The sequence below is a fragment of the Zea mays genome, chromosome 6 (genome assembly GCF_902167145.1).
Source record: "Zea mays cultivar B73 chromosome 6, Zm-B73-REFERENCE-NAM-5.0, whole genome shotgun sequence".
Lineage (NCBI taxonomy): Eukaryota > Viridiplantae > Streptophyta > Magnoliopsida > Poales > Poaceae > Zea > Zea mays.
Window position 1 is genome coordinate 47,093,943 of NC_050101.1, and position 12,795 is coordinate 47,106,737.

Consider the following 12,795-nt stretch of genomic DNA (forward strand, 5'->3'; position numbering starts at 1 on the left):
CACTTGTTGGTGATTATAAAAGTTATGTAGTGTTTTTTTCAAGATTTTCAAAAATTCTTGGATCACTCTTTTTGGTGGTCTGAAGATTAAGTTATAGATGTTTAAAGCGTGAAGACTGAATCTGTCCAGTTCTGGACAGCACAGCCTTCATAGTGTATTTTACCCTTGATACATATTAAACCAGTTAGGGATGTTTATAAATAATTTGTAGAACATTTAATTAGCTTTCCAGAAAGTCTAAAATCACTTTATTTGGATGTCTGAATCTTTAGTTGTGAATTTTTGAAGTTGCAAGTTTGAATCTGTCCAAATCTGGACAGAGCTGTTGTACTAGCACGTTTTGACCTTGCTAAGTGTTGAATCATGTTGTGATGATAATACCAAAGTTGTAGAGAACTTTCTAAACTTTCCAGAAAATTTTAGTTTGCTATTTTTGGATTAATATTTGAAAAGTTATGATTAAAACAAGTAGCTGCTGTGTTGCTGTCCTAAAAATCTGCAAGTGTCCATTTGATGGTTGAGTTCACCCTTTGGCTAAAAATGCTTAGTTAGCACTTAACGGACATAGACTTGTATTGTCTAAACTTAGGTTAACATGCGTTCCATGATTAATGTGCTTGCTTGAGTAGTTGGTTGTGGATAGAAATTCCTCCTCTGTTGAACTGGTGCTTGGGATGCTTTTGTGTGATAAATAGAAGAACTAATGAAAAGCTGTAGCAAGTTAAATAAATGCTCATACTTATGGGGTCGTATTTGTGTTGCGTAAATATACAAAATATTTGTCGTCTTTTAGTGGTGTTAATGTTGTGCGCTCAATGATATGTAGTAGCTAACGCTAGTGTGTGTGGTTGCTTATGATGTCCTAGCATGTACTTAAAGTATCTTGTGCTATTTCATTATATTCATACATATGCATCTTGCATCTCATTTAGGACCAAGAGATGATTATCGTGTAAGTGATGTGGTGCCAACCACAAGGTGCAGTTGGTGGACGACCTAGAGAATGGTGGACTTACCCAGTGGATGCTCGCCAAGCGAGCACCTCCCCCAGCAAACACTATCTAAGGGCCTGTTTGGCAAAGCTCCAGCTCCTGCTTCTTTAGCTCCAGATCCTGATCCTCGTGAGGAGCTGATCCTCCTGATTCTCCTAGAAAATCAGAATTATTTTTAAACCGTTTGGCAAGTAAACTGATTCTTGTCTTCTGAGAGTTGGTGGTCTGTGGCGATTGTCTGTTTTACCCTTTGCAGTTTAACTTTGTTACAAACCAATAAGTAGGATGCATATACGGAAAAAATATGAAACAATAACATATAAAATATTCCCATCATAGTAGTGCATAAAATGGTCTCAAATGTTTAATCCATAAATTGGCTCGTTATGTTTTTGTCCAATGGCAATTGCGGGTAATTTCGATCAAACTTTAAGGGGAGGTCCATATTTGGTTGGTTGAGGAGCTGTTTTAAGGGAGGGTGGAGCAGGTTTTTTTAGATCCCACCTTTCTTCACAAAAACGACTCCTGATCTTTCGGCTCCACACGAGAATCAGTTTTAAAAAATACCCGTTTGGCACGGCTCCTCTAGATCCTCGCTTAGAATCAGGAGCTGGAGCTGTGCCAAACGGGCCCTAAGTGTTAAATTAAAGGCAAGCCCGGTTTATGCATAACCTACTTATTATGCTATTTTACTACACTTATTGTTTTTAGGTTTGAAATGTGTACTTAAGTGTAGGAGTTGTTTGGAACCTTAGTTGCATGAACTTAGGTTTTTTCCCTTGTGATGGATACTAGTATGCTAGGTCGAGTAGCTGCTTTACTAATTAGGGATCTCGGTAGAAGTCGAGTGATTTTTCTAGCACTCGTGCGAGGTCAGGAATTGGTTGTATCCATTTTTATATCATAATAATGTTGTTCTGTGGACAACAATTCATGGGGATTGGTTGTCTACGAGACAGAAATTGGAATAAAGATTAAGGTGTGGTACCATGTGTCAAGCGTTTGAACGTACTAAACATATACCGAGAAATATGGTAAATCGGTAAGCCTAGTACCTGAGTGAACCTGCCCGTAGATTGCCCTCCTCACGCGACCTGAGACGTGGTCTCCCATTCCGGTTATGGTGGGTACAAGTGCGGTCACTGCACGACGACAGTCGGGGTCAGTGAGGCATTGTACGCCAAGGCGGTAAGCCCCTCTCTGCTGACGGGGAATCGATGGGGACGGTTGATGTGTGTGGGGATGGAGTGCCTCGCCACGTCGTGTGTTTAGGTTTACCTTGCAAGGTTGAAACTCGATTCGAATCGTCTGCTTCTCGCAGCTAATGAGACTGCTTGATCCATGCTGCTACATTGAGTAACAAGTGGAAATGTGTTGACTTGGCAAAAGATGTTGATTGCTAAATGCTTGATACCATGTATGATTAGATAGGTACAAATTTAGTCTTAAGAGAGTCACAATAAAACTTGAAAAGCTAAAATTTGATTTTAGACTCAGCTAGTGCTTTTTGGCAAACCAAACCCCTCAGCCAAACAGCTGCATGTCTAGAGGTAGAGGAGTAGACTCCTCACACCGGGTAAGTCTAGCTGAGTATTAGTATACTCAGCCTTGCTTGGGGCATAATTTTATAGGTTCTCTGGAGGACATGGTTGCTGAAGTGACTTGGCCGTCCATCTTGCCGACAGTCGAGTGGGTCCCTACCTCGGCAGAGGAGGAGCATGAGGAGTGATGGGACAGGCTTCCCCATCTCTCCATTTATTTTTTCGTTAGTCTTATTCCGCTGCATTACGAATAATGGTCACTGCTTTTGCTAAACTCCGATGATGTTGTAATAAATTTAATACTCCTTAATGTATGGTTTTATGTTTTATTGTATTTGCTCTGTGCCTCACCATCGAGTGAGTACGTGGTACTTGATCCTGTTAGTGGCCTCATCGGACTAGATCCGAGGGACTGACGTTTTATTCTCATTTAAGTGTGGTCTAGCCTTTGAGGTGGGACTTAGGCACTTAAGTTGGAATAATTCGGGCGGTTCCGCCATAGCTAGTATCGGAGCGAATACCATTACAGAGAAGTCAATAAGTCATGATTACCAACCTTTTCTAAAGTAAAACTTGCTTAGAAACCAAGTTGGATAGATGTCAGGACGATAAGGATAGACCTAGGACATGAAGCCTTAGGAAATAGATGGGTAGCTAGGTGGCTAATTATATAGGTCATAAAGGCTACTACTACTATTAATAAGGATATTGTAGAAGCACCCGAAAAATTAGTTAGGTCTGAGAAGACGACTAGAATGAGCATGCATCATGATTATTGCATTATAATTGTCTCTTGTGCATTAACATGCTTCTCTCACCTTTATTCCCTTAATAAAAACTTGTAAATAATGTGAGGTACTGCTATGTTAGAAATACCTTACCTCATTGGTAAGTCTTATTAGGTCGTGCTATGTGTTTCTCTTGTCTTGCTAGCTAGGTGGGGTTCACATTAGGTTTTCCTTCCAAAACCGGGTGTGACAGCCGTGCCTCGGCTTCAGCAATTTACTTTTGCTTTTGGATTGTAATCTGGCACGTCCTTGTTGTGTGGCCCTTGTCTTCGCCACAGAAGAGGCAGTACAACTTCCTGGGTTGATTATCGAACCTCCCTCCACTGAAGCTTATTCCTCCTCTACCTCTTGGAGCTGGTGGTCAACAAGAAGTCTGTTGTATGCTCGAAGACTGTGAGCTATGATGGCTGCTTTGGGCATTATTGGCCCTTTCATCGTTGGCATTCGAGTTATGGATTGATCTGACATGCCTGAGATGAAGTCTTCCTCCGAAGCCCCTGGTCATTTCAGAAAACCTGTATGCTTCCTCCCTTCTTTGGCGGAAATCATTATCGGCCCAGATGTACTCATCCATCTTCTGAAGGAGCTTCTCCAGGGTTTAAGGGGGCTTCCTGGCAAAATATTGGACTGTAGGTCCTGGCCGAAGCCCCTTGATCACGGACTCAATGACAATTTCATTGAGCACTATAGGCGCTTGTGCTCTCAAACATAGAAACCTTCGGACATATGCCTGAAGGTACTCCTCATGGTCTTGCGTGCATTGAAACAAAGCCTGAGCAGTGACTGGCTTTGTCTGAAAGCCTTGGACGCTAGTGACTAGCATATCCTTGAACTTCTACCATGATGTGATTGTTCCTGACCGAAGGGAAGAGTATCAAGTCTGAGCCACACTCCTGACTGCCATGACAGCAGTGCTACCACCATATGATGATATGGTTGCTTCATAGCTCATGAGGAATTGCTTTGGGTTAGAATGCTCGTCATACATGGGGAGTTGTGGCGGTTTGTACGAAGGTGGCCATGGGTAGCCTGCAATTCTGCTGCCAGAGGAGAAGCATCATCAAAAGTAAAGTTACCATGATGAAAGTCATCGTACCATTCATCTTCGTTGAATGAGCTCTCCTGACGAAGCTCCCTATGTTGAGGCCTTTGGTCCCGGTCATCTTGAGTAAGATGACGCATCTCCTCAGCGGCTTCATCAATATTCTTCTAAAGGTCAGCCAGACGGAGCATCTTCTCCTTTTTCCTTTGTACTTGCTGATGGATTACTTCTAAATCCCTGATTTCCTGGCCAAGCTGCTCCTCCTGAAGAGTCGGGCTGGTGGCATTTCTCTTTTGGCTCCAGGCCTCTCGCAGGGAGAGTGTGTCCTGATTTGTGTCCAGTGGCTGCAGGGCAGCCCCTGGCACCGTTGCCTTCTTCAGTGGCATGTCGAAGGTGGATGCTTTGTCGAAGGTCGTGGAAGTGAGTTCATCGAAGGTGGGCGCCAATGTTGGTCACTTGTTCTCAAATACTGTAAGTCGAGAACAAGGCAACACAATTGTTAATTGTAAGAGACCTTCGTCCTTCGAAGCATTATCTCCCCATGAAAATAATACTCATCAGACGAAGGTCCAGAAGGACATACCTTCATCATTCAATAAATAAACATGAAATACAAAGGAATAAACATGATAACAATATCATAATAATTTATTTATTATTGTATTCCATGAAACATATAAGAATATCATAATATTATATTGGTACCTTCGGCTTGCTCGAATGTGAGGATGCGAGAGAGTAAAAGTACAATCCCGCGTGAGCAGTACGATGCTACTGTTCATCTATTTATAGGCACGAGACGCAGCCCGGGCAAAAGTACATTTATGTCCTTAATGTTTACACATGATCATAATACAAATTATAAAGGACTAAGTAGTCTTTTTGTCACACCCGACTTTAAGGAACAAAGCCAGGTGCATCTCATACATGCACCAAGAAGACAACATATATAACAACAGAGTGTATAGAGATAAATGTCACAAAACATCAGAGTACTTATTACATAGCGGAAGACTTATTACAAAATAAAAGGATAAACATAAAACGAACTAAGGATCGTCGGCGCTAATGTCAACTGAGAAACGCCACCTAGATCAGATCAAACTCCTCGCCTTGTGGCTCCTCCTGAACCACCTGCTCTTCTCCTGTGGGGGGGTGTGAGACAGCAAGGGTGAGCTCACATATGATCATAGCTCAACAAGTTGTGGGGAACCAGTGGACATGAACTCACAAAGGTGGGAGTTCATGTGATGTGTAAGGCTAATCAATGACAGGGGTTAAAGCTGAGCATTGCTTTTAAGTAGTTGGTCAAAATTTTATTAGCAGTTACTAAGTGTAAGTAAATACCAAACCTTAAATAAAATAATAGAACAAAATTAATAATAAACCCATGCAATGCAAATGACAAAATTGAATTTAAGTTCCATAATTTAAACATCAGAGAGTCCTGAGCTGCTCATGACCGTGAGCTCGGCTAGTATACCAGTTTTTACACTCTGCAGAGGTTGTACCCTTTACCCACAAGTCATGTTACCCATCTGCCAAGGGGTCGCGACTCCCATACACCTCTACCTAGGAGGCGAGTGAAGGAAATGGGTGACGCCTAAGAGGGGGGTGAATTAGGACTTCTAAAACTTTTACTAAACTAGGCCACAATTAAATCCCTAGAGCAAAACCTATGCCAATAATCAAACTAGAATGTGCAAACTAGGTTTTGTCTAAGTGTTGCTATCTCTACCGTAAAGGCTAAGTTTCAATCTACACTATATAAGTATGAATACAAGATTGAAACTTAAATGCTTAATATAAATGCGGAAACTTAAAGAGCAAAGTAGAGAAGCAAACTCTCGTGGATGACGCCGGTATTTTTACCGAGGTATCCGGAACCGCGCAAGGTCCCGACTAATCCTCGTTGGTGCCCCTAAAGCAAAGGGAAGCCCACGCGAGGGCCAAGCACCTCGGTTGAGTAACTCCGTAGAGAGCCGCGGGCCTTCTCCACGTGCAAGTGGTGCTCCGCTTCCGGCTCCTCTCGGACGCTCCCCGCCGTCTCCACTATCGAGCTTCCGTCCAAAACACCGCGGGCCTCGTTCCCTCCGGTACACGGTGGCGGCCGTGACACAAACACGGTTGTCACGGTCTCGCAAGACTCTTGCCCCACTCGGTACAATTACAACGACTCACACAAGAGCCGAGGGGTTGTGAGGTTTGTCTAAACTCACTCAACAATCTAGGGTTCACCTAGAGCAAGAGCTAAAGCGGTCTAACTAACCTAAGCACTTCACAAAGCACCTACGCTAATCACCGAGTGATTCTATTAAGCACTTGGGTGTTTGAGCTCTTGGAAATATGCACTATATGCCTTGGTATGTTGCTTGGGCTCCCACACCTCCAAATGGCCGGTTGGGTGAAGTATATATAGGCCCCAACTCAAATCTAGTCGTTGGAAAGCAGTTCTGCAGCTTTCTGTGGCGCACCGGACAGGTGCACCGGACTGTCCGGTGGTGCACCGGACATTCCACGTGTACTAGCCGTTAAAAGTAGCCGTTGGAGCTTCCGAAGATGGCGCACCGAACATGGAGCACCGGACGGTCCGGTGTGCACCGGACAACCCATGTCCGCTTGTCGTATTTTGGCCATAACTTTTAGCTCCGAACTCCGATTTCGATGATCTTGTACTTTTTGGAAAGCTTATGAAATTCTCTACATCCCAGAGTTGAAGCCATATCAGTTTGAGTAAATTTGGCACACCGGACAGGCCATTGTGCACCGGACATCCCATATGCTACTGCAGTTTTTCAGCAATTCCGACTTCGTATTGTGGGGATAACTTTTAGCTCCGAACTCCGATTTTGATGATCTTGGACTTTTTGGAAAGCTTATAAAATTGTCTACATCTCAGAGTTCAAGCCATGTCAGTTTGAATAGATTTGATGTTGTGAAACACTTCCAATTCTGTCAGCCTTTCCTCTCAATGAACTTTATCAACTTCACTTTTGTTTTGTAGCTTTGTATCTCACTTCTACTTCTTGATGTGTTGGACTCTTAGCATGTATAAAGTGTCTTCAATATTACTTTGTAATGTCTTCTATGAGTCTTATAGTGTCTTCTTTGAGGTGTTGCATCCTCAGAGCCTCAGTCCAATCCACTTCGCATCCTGTGAACTACAACACACAAATACTTGGGAAATACATTAGTCGACAAGTTATGTTGATCATCAAACACCAAAACCTATTGACCTAAATGGCCCGGGGTCATTTTCCTTACAATCTCCCCCTTTTTGGTGATTGATGACAACACAACTAAAGCAAGCAAATATATCAAACATTTGAATGAAAATATGCAATCTACTTGCTAGGATGCAAGATTGTCCCCATAGAGTGAGATTATGGACTTAAGCCTCCCCCTAACTTCATAATTCACTTACTTCCTAATTTAGACCAAAATGCAAAAACCACTTGAAAGATCAAAATTTTAATTTGGTGGTGTTTGGTGTTTGATAACATTTTCATTGCTTTGGTCCCTACAACTTCTCCCCCTTTGGCATCAACCACCGAAAAGGAAGACATTAAAAGCATATAGGAAGCAAATAAGACTTGCCCTCTCTAAAGAATTATCAATTAATATCAATAGAAGCACTAAAAGATTACTCCCCCTAAATGAGTGTTCTCCTTTAGAAAGAATTTTTCTCCCCCTTTAAAGACGAAGAAAAACTCCCCCTGACAGAGATCTTCTACTTAGGAAAAAGCATGTGAGAAATAGAGGTGCAAGACATAATTTGAATAGACTAACTTCCCTTATGCATAGGTAACAAAATATGAGTTAATAGTATATGCATTTATAGCAACATGGGAAGTATAAGATATGAAATATAGTCTAATCAAATATTGGAGAAGACATGTAAATGATACTTAATGTAGTCTCAAAGATACCAATCGAAAGTCAATGGCGGACCAATTTAAAACCAATGGCAGGCTTGTGAGACATGAAAGTTCTTGGAGATTTTGCAGTGGAAGTTTGTTGTCATTCTTCGGGGACCTCATTTTCCTTACAATGAGACTATCACATGAAATAGACTTGAAAAGGTTTTAGTCTCAAAGTATTAGATTATAGAGTAACCTCCCCCTAAAGGTATGCATACAAGTTTTGAATACTTGTAGGAGACATGCACTTTGATTTTGATATCAAGAGGGGTAGATTATCTGTAATCCGAACTTTGGCACATATAAGTTAAATGATACAACTTGTAGAATTCAAAGTTATCAATTGATGCATCATTTACTACAGAGTGATAGAGAAGCTATGTGTCGTGCTTAAATAAACATTTTAAGTCATGTAGGTTTGCTCATGTATATATGAATTGAAAGCAAGCAATCCTACCATGTGATTTACCTAGTATGTATGCATCTAAACATGTAAATATTAATTGTAATACTAGGCAGGAAAGGTAAACTAGATACAAGGTAAATAGATACACATATCTAAAGATAAGAAATACAATAAATCTAGTTACCTTAGTCATGGGTGGGAAATTTGGGTCCAAAATTTTCACTAACCCACTTGGTAATTAAACTTGATCCAATATGATGTATCCCATGATATACATCCCAACTTTGCCAAGTCTCCAAATTTCCCGACGACCTTCGGTCCACTCACTTCCCTTTTGGGATCCAAACCTTCTTGGTGCTTTTCATGGTTGAAATTATTTCCTTTGGCACCCAGATGCGTTTGGCCCCCTTACCTTTGTTGGCTTGTTTGTTGGCCTTGATTGCTATCACCTTTCCATTCTTTTTCTTCTTGATCAAATATGGTGTAGCAGCCTTTTTGTCCACCTTTTTGATGTAGGTGTTGGAGATTTTGCTTGATGGCTTTTGCTTGATCTTTTGCCTTTGTTTATCCCCGGTCATCGCCTTGCATTGGAAGGATTTATGGCCTTCCATGTGGCATAGCCTACAAATCACAGTTTCTCCCTCCATAGGCCTGTTCACTCCCGCAGTGGTGTTATCCTGTGGAGGTCGGATTTGTTTGGCTTTGCCTTTCTTGTCATACAAAGCCTTGCCAAGGAGAGCCACTTCTTGCCTTAATTGTTCATTTTCCTTTGCAACCTCATCCGAACATGTTTCTACAACAATATTCTCAACAAGAACTTGGTTGCATGGGTTAGAATCATCAATTAAATCAAAGCAAGAAGTAGAAGCATCCTTTTTAATAATTTCAGGAATTTCAACTAAAGATGTTTCTGGGGTGCTACCAATGTTTTCTAGCTTAGTAGTTAGCTCATTGTTGTGTATGCTAAGAATTTCCATTTTCTCTAGCAAATTTTCAATAGTATTTTGGGAGCTAGCTAACTTAGCCTTAAGTTTTTCATTCTTTTTAATAAGGCCATCATCGGTAGCAGTGGATGGAGCACTAGACTCTAATAGCTCAATTTTAGTTGACAGCTCACTATTTAAGTTTGCAAAAGTTTCAAATTTTTCTAACAAACCTTTGTAATCATTTTGGGAGCTAATCAACTTATTTTTCAAGGTTTTAAGTTGAGCTTTTTGCTTAGTGCAAACATCCTGAAAAAATTCAACGGCTTCCGCAAGCTCATCTACGGAGGGCTTTCCCTCACCTTCATCATCACTACTACTTTCATCACTAGAGGATGGAATGCTTTTGTTACCTCTTGCCATAAGGCATTTGTGTGATGACCGTGATGAGGACCGGTGGCTGCGCGTCCTTGGAGGTTCATCTTCACTTGAAGAGTCATCCCAAGTTCTAACACTTGTTAGTGCCTTGCCTTTGCTCCTCTTCTTTTTGGGTTTGGCCATAGTTGGACAGCTGTCCCTGAAGTGGCCCTTCTCCCCACATGTGAAGCATCCTCTCTTTCTTTGCTTTTTCCTATCAATGTTAAAGAGAATATCTTCGACCTGCAGAGGCACACCCATTAGATTAATCTTGTGGATCATCCCCATTACCTTTCCGACGCGTCGGATTGTTTCTTCGTCCTCGGAGGATGATGTGCATGGTTGATTATCTTCATCATCATCACTTTCTTCTTCTTCCTCTTCTTCACTTGAAGAACTTGGAGTGGGAGCCTTCTTTTTTCCTTTCCTTTCATCACATGCAAAAGCATATGGCCTTGAGGAAGTTGGCTCCTCTCCCCGACACATTTTTCGCGACATCCCAAAAGCCGCGATTTTCCCAATCACAATGGTCGGGGTCATGTTACTCAAGTCCTCCATGTTGTGAAGGATGGTGATGATGCTCCCATATCTTCGTTGTGGTAGCAGGGAGATAATCTTCCTCACAATGTCCGCATCACCTAGCTTATTAATGCTAATAGAGTTGAGCTCATTGATAATTAGATTCAAACGAGAATACATATCTCTAACATGCTCATCATCTTTCATAGCAAAAGAATTATACTCATTTAAGACTAGGCAATGTTTTTGCTCACGGACATTAGATGTGCCGTCATGGAGCTCATGCAATTTTAGCCAAATCTCATTAGCAGTTTTCAAGGTAAATACTTGATTAAAAATATCCATGCTAAGAGATTCATACAAGCAATTTTTGGCTCTAGCATTTAAATGAATTTCTTTTTCCTCACTTGTGGTGGGTTTCTCGGGATTCTTGGAGGGTTTCATCCCGTCACGAGTGACTCGCCAAACACCTAGATCAACGGCCTCTAGATAACAAGCCATTCTAGCACTATAATATGGGAAGTTAGTGCCGTCGAAGTGTGGTGGCCTATGGATATCCATCCCTTCCTCTAAAAAGCGTCGGCTCTTTTAGCGGTGAAGCTAAAGCGTTTCAAATGAGCCAAACCAGGCTCTGATACCAATTGAAGGAAATGGGTGACGCCTAAGAGGGGGGTGAATTAGGACTTCTAAAACTTTTACTAAACTAGGCCACAATTAAATCCCTAGAGCAAAACCTATGCCAATAATCAAACTAGAATGTGCAAACTAGGTTTTGTCTAAGTGTTGCTATCTCTACCGTAAAGGCTAAGTTTCAATCTACACTATATAAGTATGAATACAAGATTGAAACTTAAATGCTTAATATAAATGCGGAAACTTAAAGAGCAAAGTAGAGAAGCAAACTCTCGTGGATGACGCCGGTATTTTTACCGAGGTATCCGGAACCGCGCAAGGTCCCGACTAATCCTCGTTGGTGCCCCTAAAGCAAAGGGAAGCCCACACGAGGGCCAAGCACCTCGGTTGAGTAACTCCGTAGAGAGCCGCGGGCCTTCTCCACGTGCAAGTGGTGCTCCGCTTTCGGCTCCTCTCGGACGCTCCCCGCCGTCTCCACTATCGAGCTTCCGGCCAAAACACCGCGGGCCTCGTTCCCTCCGGTACACGGTGGCGGCCGTGACACAAACACGGTTGTCACGGTCTCGCAAGACTCTTGCCCCACTCGGTACAATTACAACGACTCACACAAGAGCCGAGGGGTTGTGAGGTTTGTCTAAACTCACTCAACAATCTAGGGTTCACCTAGAGCAAGAGCTAAAGCGGTCTAACTAACCTAAGCACTTCACAAAGCACCTACGCTAATCACCGAGTGATTCTATTAAGCACTTGGGTGTTTGAGCTCTTGGAAATATGCACTATATGCCTTGGTATGTTGCTTGGGCTCCCACACCTCCAAATGGCCGGTTGGGTGAAGTATATATAGGCCCCAACTCAAATATAGTCGTTGGAAAGCAGTTCTGCAGCTTTCTGTGGCGCACCGGACAGGTGCACCGGACTGTCCGGTGGTGCACCGGACATTCCACGTGTACTAGCCGTTAAAAGTAGCCGTTGGAGCTTCCGAAGATGGCACACCGAACATGGAGCACCGGACGGTCCGGTGTGCACCGGACAGCCCATGTCCGCTTGTCGTATTTTGGCCATAACTTTTAGCTCCAAACTCCGATTTCGATGATCTTGTACTTTTTGGAAAGCTTATGAAATTCTATACATCCCAGAGTTGAATCCATATCAGTTTGAGTAAATTTGGCACACCGGACAGGCCATTGTGCACCGGACATTCCGTATGCTACTGCAGTTTTTCAGCAATTCCGACTTCGTATTGTGGGGATAACTTTTAGCTCCGAACTCCGATTTTGATGATCTTGGACTTTTTGGAAAGCTTATAAAATTGTCTACATCTCAGAGTTCAAGCCATGTCAGTTTGAATAGATTTGATGTTGTGAAACACTTCCAATTCTGTTAGCCTTTCCTCTCAACGAACTTTATCAACTTCACTTTTGTTTTATAGCTTTGTATCTCACTTCTACTTCTTGATGTGTTGGACTCTTAGCATGTATAAAGTGTCTTCAATATTACTTTGTAATGTCTTCTATGAGTCTTATAGTGTCTTCTTTGAGGTGTTGCATCCTCAGAGCCTCAGTCCAATCCACTTCGCATCCTGTGAACTACAACACACAAATACTTGGGAAATTC